The sequence below is a fragment of the Sciurus carolinensis genome, chromosome 7 (assembly GCF_902686445.1).
Source record: "Sciurus carolinensis chromosome 7, mSciCar1.2, whole genome shotgun sequence".
In the NCBI taxonomy this organism is placed as follows: domain Eukaryota; kingdom Metazoa; phylum Chordata; class Mammalia; order Rodentia; family Sciuridae; genus Sciurus; species Sciurus carolinensis.
The window spans coordinates 135,083,734-135,101,869 of NC_062219.1; the positions used below are offsets into that span (position 1 = coordinate 135,083,734).

General features: G+C 37.0%; 1 pseudogene; it reads right to left on the bottom strand.

Moving 5' to 3' along the window:
- Positions 1-1,699: 1,699 nt before the first annotated feature.
- LOC124989447 (THO complex subunit 7 homolog) lies at positions 1,700-17,088 on the bottom strand (annotated as a pseudogene).
- Positions 17,089-18,136: the final 1,048 nt, after the last annotated feature.

The window sequence follows — 18,136 nt, forward strand, 5'->3', positions numbered from 1 at the left end:
ACAAAAAGTGCTTTTCCCCCTTGTCCTTAATAAAATTACTTGGGTTAAAATTAAAAAAAAAAAAAAAAAGAAGTCATTCTGGACAGACATTACATCACCCCTTCCCATCCACAGTTTTGCTTCCTATAGTTTTAGTCAACCATTGTTCAAAGATATTAAGTGGAAAATTCCAGAAATAAACAATTTGGAAGTTTTGAATTGAGCATGATTCTGAGTAGTATAATTAAATACCAAGTCGTCCCTGTCCATCCCTCCTAGGATGTGAATCACCCCTTTGCTGAGTTTCCACACTAGATACTCATTAGTCACTTAGTAGCCACTGAGGTGTTGTGGGACCACAGTCTTGTGTTCAAGCACCCTTATGTAATAGCCTAACACTACATCCCAATGCCCCTGTTACTCACCTCACCCCATCTCCTCATGCAGGCATTGCATCAGCTCACCTCATTGCAAGAGAGAGACCAGCACAACAGATATCTTGATAGAGAGAAAGAACATTCAATAACTTTGATTAAAATATGTTGTTATAATTGTTCTATGTTATTATTAGTCATCATTGTTAATACCTTATGTGCTTATTTATGAACTAAACTTTATCACAGGCTTTTATGTTTAGAAAAAAAAAACAGTTTAAATAGGGTTTGTTACCACCCAAGTTTCAGGCATTCTCTGAGGGTCTTGGAACATATCTGCCATGGGTAAGGGGAGACCAAGAACTCATTTACCAAATCATCTTCCTGTAGGATTAAAAGGGACTTCACTGGCTGGAAAGACTTCCTGGTCAACCATCAGGCTTGCTGCCTTCCACTCATGGTTTAGGCTGAAGGAGCACCGGCAACATCTGGCAATCTTCCCTGAGCAGAGAACAGAAGCAGATTAGACAGGGTTGCCCAGAGGAAACGGCTAGAGAGGGCAGAGCCAAAGGACCAGAACATGGCTATTGGTCAAGCCCAGTGCAGAGCACAGGAAAGGGCAGATAACACAATAACACTTCTACCTTCTAGAAAGATGGACAAAGAACCCATGTTGATATAGAACTACAGGTAACACACAGCATAGAGAGATATGATCTGCCAAGGTGACAAACAATGAATCAACATTCATGTTAAGTTGGTAGAGCAGGGGAATAATAGAAGAAAGAGAAATCTTTCTTTTTTTTTTTTTTTTTTTTTTTTTTTTTTTGGTTTTTTTTGTTTTTAGAAAGCAATGCATGTGGATTTACTTTGGCTCTTGTAATTACCTCTGACACCAGTGATTCTTAACATCACAGCACCTCTCCCACAGTAAACATACACCACAAACGTTTTGCATGTTATTTCACAGGTTGGTGGTCTTCCTGAAGCCTGTTCATGGACTTCATTTTCTAAAGTGGTAATTATTTTCATCATCCCACGTACATCCTAGAAATGCCACTTTTTCACAGTCTTCCCTTATTTTATAAGGCAATCAATGTTACCAGTTACTAATGGGCACAAACATGTAACTCGAAGACATTTTATTAAAGATTTTTGGATGTTGCTTCCAACCTTTTAAGAATGAAAAATGCATTTCAATAAAAACAAATATATACTGAAGTCATTTTCCTTTATGTGAAGAAATGTAAATGAGATGTGCATTAATATTTAAAAGCAAAGCACTTCACTGCCAAAACTTCAAATATGTCAAGAGCACAGCAAATTCTAAATACACTAAGATCACATCACTCTTTCGGTATTCTTGGGAATGGTGATTTGCCTGCCTGTGGCTTAGGATCTGCTTCCATGCTTTTTTCTTGAGCTTCTCCTGCCTCCTAGAGCTTTTTGTCATTTCCCAATGTTTGCTGAAGTTCATGAATGGTACTAAGAACATGAAAATGTCTCCATCTCAATTCCAGCTTATCTTCAACACTTTCTTTAATATGTAAAAGATGCTCTAATTCTTTTCCCAGAGCCTCTGATTTTTTTAATGTCTCATGCCTGTCTGGATGATGACAGATCACTTTTGCCAAAGTATCATATTCTTGGTGATTTTTTTGTATTCGTTTTGCTTGAAGAATCTGTTTTTTGCACTCAGCAATTTTTTCATGAGCTCCAGCAATGCTGCATTCTATTTCTTTGTCAATTTTTTTCAGACTTTTCTATTTCTCTAAGATTCATGTCATATACCAGTAAAGTTTTGCCCACTGAAAATTCACATTGAGACAATGCACTCAGCATATGTTGGTACTGGCTATATCCTTCTTTCTGGGATCCAGAGTTGCACCACTTAATGAAACTTTTCACTAGCAAATTAATTCTTTCATCATCTCCAGAACCATTCCCATCAATGAGGAGACACTTCTGTATCATTTCATCTTCAGTCACAGCTCCCTTGATGTGCACGGCAGCTGGACACAAGCTGAAGTGGCTGGGAAATCTTAACTAAGCCACTTGTAAATGCCAGTCATAATGCTCATTCTTTGACTTATTTAATAAGTTGCAAGATGCGCGGTGTACTGGTACTGGTTAGTGAGCTCTCAGATCCACGTTCGCCCTTCTCTCTTGACCTCTAGGCAGCTGGTCTTATCCCTGAGACTGTGCTTCCCAAGTTCCTGAGTCTTGCCAGACAAATGTGATCAAAGAAGACACTGACTGGAAGAGGGAAGGGAGAAGAGAGAAAGGAGTGAGATATTTCTCCTCCTACTTGACTCCAGACATGCTCTCAAAATGCCTTCTTTATGGTTCCATATATGAATCCATTTTATGTTGCTATAACAAAATACCTAAGGCTAGGTGCTTTATAAAGAAAAGAGATTTATTTAGCTCATAGTTCAAGAGATCCAAAAGCATGGTGTCAGTGTATGCTTAGCTCTCCAGAGGGATCTCTGGCTACTTCGTAACAAGAGGGACCATATCCTAGTGGGAGCATGTGCAAGAAAGAATTACTTGATAGGACAGGAAGCCAGAGAGGTTCAGGGGCTAAGCTTGCCCTTTTATAAAAAGAGACTCTAGTGGAAATTTGATAGGTCCCACAAGAACTATAGTAACCTTTCCTGAAGGTTGTGCCCCACAACCCAATTACCTCCCATCAGGCCCCACGTCTTAAAGATCCCACCACATCAACACCACCAAACTAAGAACCAGCTTCCAACACAGGAACCCTTGGGGGAAACACTCAAAGCCATGTTTAACCACAGCACCCCAGTTCCATCATGGTATATCCAGCTCCTTTGGGAACTCAAAACATGTAGCCCCATCTTTTGTGTTTGCATTTGAGGGTCTGCAATGGCTTCTAGCACCCTCGGCCTCTGTGTGACTTCCTGGATGCTCCATTGTTTGCATAACCAACATCCTTCATTAAATTCTGATGTAAACATTTGCAGCAGCTTGTGTTCCTGGTTTGTCTCTGACTGGTATACCTACTAAGTGATCAATAATTCAGAGTATTTTTGCCTTGTTACTACTATCATACAGTGATCTCTCAGTGCCCATGGGGGACTGATTCCAGAATTTCCACAGATACCAAACTCTGGGGGTACTCAAGGCCTGTACATAAAATAGAGTAATAATTGCATATAACCTACATATAACCTAAGCACATCCTCTTGTATTCTTTAAACTGTACCCAGAGTACTTATAATATCTAATACAGTGCAAATACTTTGTTAATGCTGTTATACTGCATTTTTAAAGGACTAGTGGTAAAAGAAAAAGCTGTGTACAATGATATGTTGGCCCTCCAAGCAGAACCTGTGGACATGAGAAGACCATGGACTCAGCCCATGGACTGAGAAGCGGCCATTATTGCCAATTTACACAGACGAGAAAACCGAGTCAGACACATTAAGCAACTTGCCTAAAGAGAAGCTGGAATTTACAGGCTGATCTTTCAGACCCCAGAGGTATGTTTGCTCTCAACATTGCAATGCAGTCTCTCTTGTCCATTTTCTTAATGTTTGAAGTGTGGAGTACTTCCTGCAAATGTCAGCTGGGATTCAATGACACATCCTATTGGCCCAGTCGAGAACTCCAGAGGGGAAGTGAGTGACCTTGTACATGTCTACACCTCCTAAGTTCCAATAGAGAACACCAGATCCTAGACAAGATTCCTCCTAGTAAATTATAAAAGTTGGTTTTGCTACCAGAATATCCACTACCATGGTTTCAGAACCATGATGGAACTGAATCTTCAAATATTGACATTTAAATGAGTGTCTCTCAGCATCTAGCAGCAAGAGTGCTTTCTGCAATTGGTTCCTTCTGTTCAGAACCACCTCCCAGTGTGGTTGAAAAAATTCCTCAGGCCATCTGTGTTTTTAGATGTCAATGAAAAGACAAAAACAAATGAAAACTAAAACTGTCACCTAAGCCCTCTTACTTAAAATTAGAGTTCCTGCATTTCTTTTTTGTTGTTGTTAATTTTATTGAAGAATGACAAACGATAATCGTATGTATTCTTGGTTACAAAGTGATGCTCTGATATATTTATATCATGTGGAATGATTGAATCAAGTTAATTAACATATCCATCACCTCAAATATGTATCATTTTCTCCTCCTAATTAAAATATCCTTAAATTTCTTCCAACAAGATGAGAACTTGGAGGGGCACAGAGCTCAGAATCTGGGACATCCAGGGGTAGCACATGTTGAAAAACAAGCAAACAAACAAACAAAAAACAGGCTATAGGGGTGTAGCTCAGTGGTAGAGCACTTGTCCTACATGATCAAGGGCCAGGGTCACATCACCAGCACTGCCAAAATAAATAACTAACTAAATAAAAATGACCTGCTGACTCAATAAAATTTATTTTATTTGGATGCTTTTAACTCTTTTTATTTATGCTCTGTCAAGGTTGGTAGGACATTTAGAAGATATTTAGACCAAACTCCAGACCTATCCTTTACGGTCAGGCCTGCTGTCCTCTGGCAAGGTCCTGAATCCTTTTTCTTTCAGACCTGATAGGACAACCCACCAGATGCTCCAACCTCCTGATTTCTACTCTCCTTCTGTTATCTTACACTTAACTCTAATTTCAATTACTTGTATTTTCATTGCTTGTGTATAGAAATATAACTGACTTTTGTATATTGACATTGCATTTATTGAGATACAATTCACATGTAATAAACTTCACATATTTAAAGTGTATTATGTGGTAAGTTTTGGCATGCATGTGCAAACAAAAGACCATCATCACAATCAAAATAGGGAAGACATCCACCATCAACACATGGGAGGGGATAGAGAAGTTTTCTCTGAAATTTTTGTTTTTATTTATTTATTCATTCATTACTTTTGAAGTGTATGCGTCAGTGTTTCATAGTATAGTCACAAAGTTGCGCAATCATCACCACTGTCTAACCTGAGAATGCTGTATCTGTCCTAAGAGAAATCCTATCCCCCCTGGAAGACACATCCTCTTCCCATTCCTTCCTCCATCTTCTACCCCCAGCCCCTGGACACTACTCATCTATAGATTTTTTTCATTCTGGACAGTTCATATAAATGAAATCATACAGCGTGGATTTCTGGGTCTGGCTTCCTTTGCTTAGCCTGATATTCTAAAGTTCATGTGTGTTGTAGCAGGTATTGAAGTAGTCATGCATCACCGAATGAGGTGCATATCTTCTGAGAAATCATCATTTGGGGAGCTCATCATTGTGCAAACATCACAGGGTGTATTTGCAAACATCTGGATGACATAGCCAAGTGCACACCCGGGCTGTATGGTATACTGTCTGTCCTCCTGAGACTATGAAGAGAAAAGCAACGTAAGATGAAATCAAGCACAAAATGAAATGATGAACTCGAGAGACTATAAATATGAGATGGATGACGTTGTTGCTAGCATAACACAGCAGACTGCTTCACAAGAAATATTTTTTATAAGTAGAGGTACACTCTAAAATAACAATGAGTAAAGTATTGTAAATACATAAACCAGTACAATGGTCAATGATTACCATAATCAAGTATTATGTACTGTACATAAATATATGTGCTGTTCTTTAATGTGTGACTGTCCCCACAGAAGGTTTGCTTATACTAGCATCCTCACAAGCATGTGAACAATGTGCAGTGTTACAATGTAGCAATGGCTACATTCACTGGATAAGAAAATTTTAGCTCTATTCAATGTAATCTTATGAGGTCACCATTATATATGCAGTCTATCCTTAATCAAGGGTAAGTCCCTAACAGGAGCTGAGTTCATCACCACTTTTATTTATTTATTTATTTATTTATTTATTTATTTATTTATTTATTTATTTTTACCTTTTAGTCTGATTAAATGTTTATTAACTTCATGAGGCTAAAGATTTTTCTTTCAGTGACAACAATTCTCTAGCCCAGGGATGCAGGTACTGCACCTCACATGGCTCCCCTTCTTCCCAGACCCCTTAGCATGCCCTTTCCTTGGTGCCCCTGAAGGAAGGAAGCCCCTTCTCAATTCCACCATGGACTTCAAACCAAGCATCCAAACACCTGTCTCAGGTTCTGCTTAGAACAAACAATTTTTGGCATAATTTATTAGAAGATTAGGAGAAATCCCTGAGGAGGGAGATACTCATTTGGAGCATAACTGAATTTCATTATTTTTACTTTTAAATATTGCTAAGAAAATCACGAAGCATTGGCCAGCCATGGATTGTTCTCTTTGGTCTTATTAATTGTTCCCCCCATCCCCACAGAAAAAAAATAATTGAAAATTGACCCTGCTTGGCTAAACAATTGCTATTGGGTTTCTATTACAAGCAGATAAACACAATTAACATCAATAGGATGATTTCTTCTGAGTCACTGATTGAAATGGGGGTAAGCTGAGCACTGGAGACCAGCTCGCTTCAGATAAATCTAAACTATCTGGGTTCTAAATTCACTACCTGTTTATCGTCCAACTCTCAAAAATCCACTGTGTCCACCAAGACAAAATGAAAAGCTTTGTCTTCAAGAGATGCAGATACACTATGCCCATGTCACTCTCCTGCTCTAACAGTGTAGTAACATTATCCAAAAAGGGTCTGCAGTTTGTTCAGCCTCCCTTGTTCTTGGGTGAGCCCATGTTGTCTGCCTGTGATCTCTAAACATTCACATTCCCTACCTGATTATCAATGTTTTTCCTAGAATGCAAAGACCACCTGTAGCATCAGCATTCTTCTCATTTTTCCAAAGAAGGATCACATCTGTTTCCCTCGAGTCTTCTGACTTTTCTCTCATTTTTTCACTGCTTCTCACAGATCATCTCACTCAAGCTAGAAGTTCATTCTGGCCAGGGAGCTGTCAATCATGTAGAGCATCCAATCGCTCTTCTGCAATCTCCTCCTCTGTCTTGGCCATCCTTTCCCTCGAACAGTGCCCATTCTACCCTCCCCTCAAAGTGAAGATCAGCTTCTTTGAAGTTGTTTGCCCACATCACACCATCCACTGTTTCTTTGTTTTTTTTTTTTTCTCTTCTTTTTATAAACATAACAGGAGCTGAACCTCATAACACTTATTAATTAAGGTAATGTAGTTTCTCTCTCTCTCTCTCTCTCTTTCTCTCTCATTCCTCCTTGGAGAATGTCCTTCCTAGCTCTTCTTTACTCACTTCTTTTAATAATTTTTAAGCTTGCAATCACTTCAGATTTACAGAGAAGTTGAATTGATAGTCCATAGAGTTTTCATATGCACTGTGCCCAGTTTCTCCTAGTGAAATCTTCTATCACTATGACACATTTATTAAAACTAAGACATTACAATGGTACATTACTACTAACTAAACTATAAACTTTACTGAGATTTCATTAGTTTTCTCACTAATGTCCTTTTTCCATTCCAGGATCATGTCTAGAATACATATCACATTTAACCTATATTCATGTTTAATCTCAGTTTCCAAAGTCTCTTTTACATTTTTTCTTTATCCCTTCCTCATCAAGATTATTTAATTTGAACTAGAAAGGTCCCTTTGTGTCCCTCTTATTTGATTTAATTTTCAGAGCCATAGTTTTTCTTGAAATAAGTCTCCTTCAATGGGCTTATTCCATTGAATGAAATCCAGAAATCCATCCATATAACAACCCGAGTACCCACCTCCTCATTGACTCCTGGGTACCTCAAAACTCATACAAATGGCCAGCTCACACCACGTTTCTTTTCGGGTTTTTTTTTTTAACCAACTGTTTCTCCTTGTTGGCCAAGAGTAGGTCTTAAGTAGGCATCGCCCTCCTCAGGGATTTTTCCTAATCTTCTAATAAATTATGCCAAAGATTGTTTGTTCTAAGCAGAACCTGTGACAGGTGTTTGGATGCTTGGTTTGAAGTCCATGGTGGAATTGAGAAGGGGCTTCCTTCCTTCAGGGGCACCAAGGAAAGGGCATGCTAAGGGGTCTGGGAAGAAGGGGAGCCATGTGAGGTGCAGTACATGCATCCCTGGGCTAGAGAATTGTTGTCACTGAAAGAAAAATCTTTAGCCTCATGAAGTTAATAAACATTTAATCAGACTAAAAGGTAAAAATAAATAAATAAATAAATAAATAAATAAAAGTGGTGATGAACTCAGCTCCTGTCAGGGACTTAAGGAAACAGATGATGTGTCTGATTGGATTGGACTGTCTGCCTGCACAATGGTTTTAACAGAAATACAAATAAGAAGTTAGTGCAAAACCAAAAATGGCATAGCTAAGAGATGAAAATGTCTGTTATTTAGAGATCCTCTGATCATTTCATATGGTATCTCTTCTTAATTATTTAGTGTAGCTGGACATTTGTGGAGGTAATGTTATTTAATGCCATCTTTATATATTGGGATAGTTCTGAATTGGTCAGAACTAATCTCAAAAATACAAACAGTCTTGAGTTGACCTGACCTGAATTGAGTTGCTAGCACTTGCCACAAAAAATTTAAGATTCTTGGCTGTGGTTTTTTTAGGATCTAATTAATAGTATCACAGATCTTAATGAAAGAAGTGAGTGATTGTCACTTGGTGACCAAAAGTGACTATAGTCGCAATATCAACAAATCAAGGTTAAATAGTGGATAATGTACCAAGTAAATAAGAGATACATATTAAAAATACATTATTAAAGTTATCTATTTATTTTAATCCCATTGAATCAACAGTTGGATCAGAAGCCACATTTGCTTAAAAATAGGAGCCTGATCTAAAGATGCCAGAATTATATCTGTTCTTATCGCAGGACTGGGGTTCATGTTAATGTGCATCTTCTTTTGAATGACAGGAACCAGGTATGATCTGACTCAAGGAGTTCTGAGGTTAGGCAGGGAGAGAGTAGTGGAGAAAGGAACCCATCCTGCTGGACAATCCAATTGAAAAAAGGGACAGCTCCTGGCACCTGTTGACTCTGTCAGAGATTAGACACAGACCTCAAGTTGTGAGTGTCTTCCCTAAGGGGCAGCCTCTCCTTGAGTGTTGCCCCTGGAAAATTATAAAGCACTACAGTGAAGAATATTTTTTTCTAGAGGCAGGTATTTCAAGTAGTGGGTAACTTCAAGGAGCCTTCAATTATTTATGATGCCAGCATCTGAGAACTTCACTCTCAGGATTTTGGCACTAATGTTAGAGAAGAAGCTGGTAAGTCATAAGTAAAAATGAAAATAATAATGAAAGAAAATGATAGGTATATTAGCCATGTCAGACATGCCATGTCAAATGCCTATTTTTCCTTTTTTTAATTTGTTCTTTTTAGCGATACATGACAGTAGAATGTATTTTGACATATTATACATCTTAGAATATAATGTATTCTAATTAGGATCCCATTTTTGTGGTAGTACGTGATGTGGAGTTTCACTGGTGGTGAATTCATATATGAACATGGGAAAATTATGTCTGATTAATTCTGTCTTTCCTATTCCTATGCATATACTTATTAATTTTAATAAAAGATAGCTAAATATATTATAAATGATATAATATTTAATTATATTAAATATGATATTAATATATTACATACTTCATTAATATGCTGTGATATGCATATTTATAAATAATATACTATATGTTATATAATACATATTAATGTTGGGAAGTAAATTTATTGCTGTCATGGCTTTCTAAACAGTATTAACAAATTCCCCCAAAGGAAGAGGCATTTTGCTAGAACATAGAGTTCTCATTTGGAATGTGGTTCAAGGAGTTACAACAAATAACATAAACAACAAATTCTCCTTATTTTTATAGAAAGCATTATGTGGAATGTTGGCCATAGAAGGTAAATGTGATGAACTCACAGATAAATTTGATAGATAGGATTCCAAAATCTAATACTGAGAAATACTAAGTTAAAGTATTCATAATGACTCTTTCTATTTAATTCTGCAGACATTTTTCCTTACTATTCATCAAGTTATAATGTCTGGCATTTATTAAGTACTTGTTATATATACCATGTGCTATTGCTAGGTTAAATTTACTTTACATGCAGGAACTTATTTTATTTTCATAATATAAACTTGAGCCTGATTCCCATTTTGCAGATCAAAAAATTAAGGCTTAGGATGTAAATTCATCCAAAGTCATTTGGAACCAGTACTTTAATTTGGGTTGCTTTGATTCCAAATTGAAAATCCCAAACCATTATACAAGAGACTTGAATCTCCACAGAGAACCAAGGAGATGGGGAAGGTCAGATGAAGGAGAAAGCAATCTGGGTTCATCCTGAAAGAGAAATGTTAGGGTAAGTCTAACCTTGAGAGTACTAGAAAGAGAGCACTGGTCATCCAAAAATCTCTTCTGAAAGGAGAATACAATGGTCTCTGGGTGTCTGTGGGGGATTGATTTCAGAATCTGAAAATGCTCAGGTTCCTTATGTAAAATGGAATATTATGTTCATAAAACCTACACACATCCTCCAAGAGACTTAAATCATCTTGGTGAAGTATAATACCCACTGCAATGTAAATGCTACGCAAAGAGTTATACTCTATTGTTTAGGGTGAAATATCAGGAAAAATTACATATTCAGTACAGACATTTTCCATTTGTGATTGGTTGAATCCATGGATGAGAACCCGTGGATACAGAGGGCAGACCACACTGACAAAAAAGGAAATATTTAAGTTTAACAAAGGGAAAATCATCCACTTTAAACCCTGATAGCTCTGGGTCTAGATGGCAGTTCTTGTTACTCCTTTTCTCTGATTAGTAGCCAGAGGCATAAAGACTCCCAAGGAGGTGGCAGAGCTCTGGGGGCTTCAGTGCCCACAACACGGGCAGCCAGGGAAGGTGCCTTGGGCCCCTGAGGCCCATCTGCTCACAGGGCTTTGCAGCAGAACCTTTGAGTGTGAGCTACTGAGGAGTGCCATTTTGTCTGAGGTTCTGCACAAATGCTTTGCCTTGGAAAGAGAAATCGGTCAAGTAAATCTCCAATTCATCAGAATCCAAGCCATTGAAAACCAGGCTAGAATTAGTTCTTTCTCTGTTAAAACATGTATTTCTGTTGATGCCGTTGAAGATATTTTGTCAGTAATAGAACTATGGTTTGAATATGGTTTGTCCCCACAAAAACTCACATCGAGGCTTAACTCCTCACTGTGACAGCGTTGGGAGTGGGAGGTGTTTGGTTCATGGTGGTGCATCCCTCACAGATCAATGCCATCTTGGGAGTGAGTGAGCTCACACTCTTCCAGAACTGGATTCGTTATTTTAAGAGAAGGTTGTTATAAAACAAGTCTACCCCTAGTGTTTTGTCTCTTCCACATGCTTCTCTTCCACTTTTCCACCACAGATAGAGCAGCACAAGGCTCTCACCAGAAGCTGAGTAGATGCAGTTGCCCAATTTTGGAAACTTTGACCTTCAGAACTGTGAACTAAATAAACCTTTCTTTATACCCAGTCTCAGGTGTTCTGCTTTAGTAACAGAAAATGGACTAAAACAAATAGTAATCCATAGACAAAAGATACAGGATATAGTGGGAACAACCCAGGATTTGGAGACAATATACTCTTCTAGACCCTTATTTGTCTTGAATATCTCCCAAAGGTCCATGTGTTGAAGGCTTGGTCACCAGCCTATGGAACTCTTGGAAGGTGGTTGAATCTTTAAGTGATGGGGATCTAGATTCTAGATGGAGGAAGTTAGCCTTGGGGTGTGACCTCTTGTGGTATCCTGGCACATCTCTCTCTCTCTCTCTCCCTCTCTCTCTCTCTGCTTCCTGTCCTCCGTGAAGTGAACAGTTCTCCTTCCTCTGCCACATGCGTTCACCGTTATGTACTGTGCCAACCACAAGCCCAAAGCCACAGAGCCAAAGGATCCTGGGCAGAAACTTCTGAAACTGTGAGCCGAAATAAATGTTTCCTCCTTTTCATTATCTCCTGTATTCTGACGTAGTGGCAAAAACTTGGCCATTTTTATTTTAATAAATATAATCATACCCTAAAGGCTCCTTATGCCCTTTGTAATCTCTCCTGTTCTCCAACCCCCATCCCAGGCAAGCTCTGATCTGCTCCCTATCACTCTAGACTAGTTTGCATTTTCTAAAATTGTATGTACGTGAACTTATGTCATATGAAATCATTTTTATCTCACTTCCTTTACTTGGCAGTTATTTTAAGATTCATCCACACTGCGGACATTAATGATTCATTCCTTTTTGATTAACTCTTAAGAAATAGAGACAAATGGGGAATTAGACGATGCAAAGAATCTATTCAAGAAAGCTCCTTCTAGAGCCTGGTTCAAGCTCAGTGAAGATTCAATCACATCGCCTATGCCTTCAATAGTCACTGGATCCTACAGTGGCAATCAAGTCAGCAACGCAGGACATAGTTACTGAACATGTGCTGTGTGCCACATATAGGTTTGACTCTAGGAATACAAGGGTGAACAAGTCAAGTCTATTTTCAAAGAGGAAAGGAGAATTATATTTATGGTGAAAAACCTCAGGCTTTGTAAGATCCAGAAGGATCTCCTGAGCAAAATGAAGATTACATTACATTTACCTTTGGTTATAAGTATATGTTATGATATCTTTATATTTTTGTAAATAAAATGGTATATCAGTTATCTATTGCTGCATAACAAATTATCCCAAAACTTAGCTGCTTAAAATAAACACTTCTTTTAAAAATATTTTTAGTTATAGATGGGCACAATACCTTTAATTTATTTATATGTGCTGTTGAGGATCAAACCCAGTGCCTCACACCTGCTAGGCAAGCACTCTACCATTGAGCTACAACCCTAGCCCCTAAAATAAGCACTTCTTATCTCCTACTCTCTTTGGGTCACAAATCCAGGAGTAGTTACTGGGCAGTTCTGACAAAGTTGCTTATAAGGTTGAAGTCAAGCTGTCATCTAGGACTGCAGTCATATCTGGGTTCAACTGAAGGAAGATCTGGTGCCAAGCTCAATGCTCTTCACTGATCACTAGCCAGACACTTTAGTTCCTTGTTACATGAACTCTCTACTGACTACATGAGTGTACTCATGACATGACAGCTGGCTTCCCACAGTTATTTGAGAGATATGAAAGCCACAAACTTGACACTCCATCACTAGTGCCATATTGCATTGGCTAGGAAAAAATCAAACCCCAGTAAGACAAGCAAAGGGGTTACATGAGGATATGAATACCAGGATGGCACCATCTTGGAAGTTAGCTAACACAAGAGATTACCATGGAGAGAGGTGTTTACCTTGCCATGGTACTTGATTCTAGGGTATTTTCTATATGAATGGAAGCTTCATATAATTAAATTTACCAAGAACCTTTAAAAGATCACACAATGGCTTTTATTATGACAAACTTCCAGCAAAAGGCAGGATAAATATAGTTACTATACACTGCATTCATCCCCATTTATTTATTTACATGTCATGGATTTGTTCCAAAAAGACAGCTAACTCTCTAGTTACCACAGCAACAGTGCAGAGATAAATTTCCCTCATGTACAAACACAATGTGAGGACCAAATTTAAGGAAACTTTAAAAAGAGCAGAAAAGCTGTCTTCATTTTCACAAATGGACCTGGTAAATTTAAGATTATGCAACAAGGTCCAAAGAGAGAGACTTAAAAATAGATCATGCCTAGTTTTGTTTCAAAGAACTATGATAGAAGTATTTTTTTAAAAATTAGGGTCTTGATAGAAAACATTTCAGAACTTCTGTAGTTTATTATTATGCAGAAACTGAATGTGAAACTGGATGGGTGGATGGGAATACAGGAAGTGTAGGGTAGAGTCAGGGGTGAGGAGACAGGAGAAGGAACTGGTCCCAGATCAGTTGTCCCAAATTCATTTGGTCCGTGTTTGGTTATGGACATGGACTGTGGCTTTAGTGGGCCTCTCAATATCGTAGATACTCACCCTCTATCTTCTTCCATAACTGCTTTGAACAATGTTAATCTGGCATTCTGAGACTCTCAAATGAAAGACTTTGTCTTTCAGAGATCTCTGAGCAGACCTCAGAAATTCTCCTTCTCTGCCGTTCATTCACATTAGAAGGGGAAAACAGGGATCAATACACTCTGTGTAAAACAGGTTTATTGGGAAACTCTCTTGGCATGGATAAACTGATAAAAAAAAAATCAGAAAATCTAAGTGGGAATTTTTTTTCTAAATGCCAGCCCAAGGCCCAAGGTAGAGCAATTGATTCCCCTACCCCTTTAGAATGATGTGCTATTAGCAAGTAAGAGAGTAACTAATCATGTCTGAAGTGCTCATTAAAACTTCCAGCTATCATTGTGTTTGTTGACCCCCTCCTTGTAAGTCTATCTCTTTTTGCTTTATAAGTTTGGAGGTCAAGTTTTGAAGGTATACAATTCAACACTTTTATAACTACTTGTTGGACTACTTTTTCAATCAGTGATTAATGACCTCTCTATCCTGTTAGTGCTCTTCTTATATACATTTTTTCTAATGTTAATTTTAACACATAACCTTTCTTTTAATTATGATGTTTCTTGCAATTATCAACTGGCAATTTGTTTTTTAATTAAATTTGAGAGTTTCTATTTTGAAATAGGTGAGTTTAATCCATTTATATTTATTGTATTACTGATAGATTTAGATTAGTTCTACCATTTTCTTTTACTTTTTCAATTTTCCATGACTTATTTTTTCTTCTCTTATTCTCCTTTTCAGCCTCTTATTGAATTAAGTTTTCTTTATTCCCATATTTTGTACTTTTCTATGTTAAACATTTAATTTCTATTTTTTTAGTTACCACTTTCTAACATGTGTTTATATTTTAAATAAAGCAAAAACTCATCAATATGTTTGTTTGAGTTCTCAAAGAGGAAAAAATATCTAATCCCCTTCAACCATCTGTGTTATTGTGTGGAATTAAAACATCATTATGTTTTAAAAACTTCCCTCCAGAATGAGTTATAATTAAATTTTTAAGTGTAAATTTTTTAGTAAATTTTTTAGTAAATCTCCCAGCAGGTCTTTTTGTGGATTCATTTCCCTTCTTTTTTGGGGAGTGGAGGGTACCAGGGCTTGAACTCAGGGACACTTGATCACTAAGCCACATCCTCAGCCCTATTTTGTATTTTATTTAGAGACAGGGCCTCACTGAGTTGCTTAGCACCTTGCTTTTGCTGAGGGTGTTTTTGAACTAACAATCCTCCTGCCTCAACCTCCTGAGCTGCTGGGATTGCGGGCATGCACCACTGTGCTTGGTTCACTTCTCTCCTTAATGAAGTACATTCTTTAATAGTTCTTTGAGCAAGAGGTCAATAGGTAGTCAGATTCCTTCGATTTTAAACATGTGACAATGTATTATTTTACTTTCTTTCTTAAATGATAGACGTACTAATTATAGGAGTCTAAGTTTTCAATTATTCTTTCTTATCATATGAAGACATTCTTCTGTTGTTTTCTAATATTTATCATGGATAATAAGGAATCTCATTTCTTCAGAATTTGTCCATTTTTCCTTAGTAATTTTCAAGATATTTGTTTTCTTAGACTGTGTTATTTCATTTTTCCTTTCAGTTTGGCACAATTTTTGATATAAATGGTTCTGTCTTTGGTTCAAGAGTTTCAGTTATTTTCTATTTGACCATTACCCCCTCCCATTTACCTGTATTTTCACCATGGAATTCCAAAAGATATACATTGGATTTCTCATTCTATCTTCCATGTCTTTTGTCTACATTTCCATATTTTATATCTCTTATCATAAATGTGCTCTATTTTGGATTATTTCTTATGCTATCCCTTCCAGTTAATCAATTCTCTTTTCAGCTTCTTATACATTATTGTTCAATATATCTATTAAAGATTAATATTTCAGTGACCACAGTTTCCTTTCTTTTTTAGAATTTTTATAAGGAATATTTATTTGAAAACTATTTCATGTTCAATGTTTTTTTTTTCTTTTAAAAATACAGTCCTAGTTTTGCTTTCTATAGTTGATTCCTTCCTTTTTTAAGTTATTGTCAGATTTCTCTGTTATCCATAGTTCCTTGCATACTTTTTCTACCATTTATTGTGTTTGGTCAACAGTGTCACAATAATGTTTGGTTTGAAATCCTTTCCTGCCTTACAATTTTTGTATGTTAACTCATCTTTAGTGGGAATCTCTGAGTTGCCAATGGCTTCCTAAGAGACTGTTTCCCCATTGCCTCTGAAACTATTCCAGAACTAAATTTTTTTTTATTATAGATTTTGATCCTACATGGGTAATGTTAAGAATTCTGAAAACATATCAACACTCAGTAGAAGTTATGACTTCCAGTTTCTTATAAACGATTTATTTCCACAGTAAGAGACCTGCTTTCTGGTCATATCATAAATTATGGACAGCATTTCCCTAGTCTCAGTTCATATACTGAACAACATTTTCCTAGAACTGGGCTTCAAGGAAGAACCTAGTTTCAGGTGTTCCCAGAACGTTGGTCTCATCCGTAACATATAAATCCCAACCCTGTAATGAATTTCCAGTTTTGTTCCCTTAACGTAACATGTAATTTTTATTTACTTTCAGTCTTAAAATATTTTAAGGATAAATTTGTGGTGTCAGAAGAGATGTTTCCTGTTGCAGTTTATCTGCATCTTGAGTTGGAATCCCAAGAACAATACTTTTCCTTATAACTCATGTTTATCTGGGTTGGTTTTGAGAGATCATTAGAAGGATTTCAAGTCTCATATATTACAACTTACAGTTGTCGCTGTTCATCGCTTAGTTACAGAAGAGATCAGAGAAAGAAACACTTAATATAATAGATTATTTTTCTCATCTGCTTCATCATTGTGTTATAAAATACATTTTTAGGGCAAAATATGCACCAAAAAGTTTGTAAGGAAAACACTTTGATACTGTTTACATTTTAGGCTCTCTAAAATGTGTCTTATGTAAGCATGATAAACTTGATTCTGTAATATTTGACTCCAAGATCTTAAAAGAAAAGGTGGTTATAAAGGAAATTAATGGGTGCATATTTAATCAATAAAACACCAAGAAAAACTGCTGAACAGGAAGGAGAGGCAATATGTATCTGTTATAATAATAACAGTTTTAAGAAGGATTGCAAATAAAGCAAAGAGAAAGGCTAGAATGAACCTCATCTAGTTGGATTTATAGTAAGAAATCATGGGTGTTTAACAGATGATAGAGGATATGGTAGATAGAAAGAAATGTGTGTATACATGGGTTAGTATACATACATTTATTTCCTTTGTCTGCTGAAAGGACCTAGAATCAATGGCATCTCCAGAGCAATGAACACATCTAGTGACAGATCTTGGTTTCTAAATACCACTCTGAATAAAACAAACCAAGAGACACTGAAGAGGTGGTAGGTTCCAGGGCTGGGACAGGAAAAATACAATAAAATGTGCTGAAGCATCTTGCATGCAAAAAAGTAAGGAAGTGCTTGAAATAAGTTGGGATTTATTTAAAAGAACACCGGAGCTACTTCAGGGACCAACCAATACCAAAACTGAAACAATTTGAGCAATGAAAAAATAACAAAAGTACTGGACTAAACCCACAGAATAAAGCTGATACCTATGAATCTATACAGGCAAATACATAATTGAAGGGCTAAATATTAGCAAGAAAAGAGATAGATCTTCCCTACAGAAGAACCCCAATTCAGTAAATGTAGAAAGAATGAGGGAAGTAGGAAAGGCACCATTTGAACATTATAGTAATCGTTACAGCCAGGAGCCACTAAAGGATGCTAATGTTATAAGAGGGATATTTGCATTGCCTCTAAGTTTCT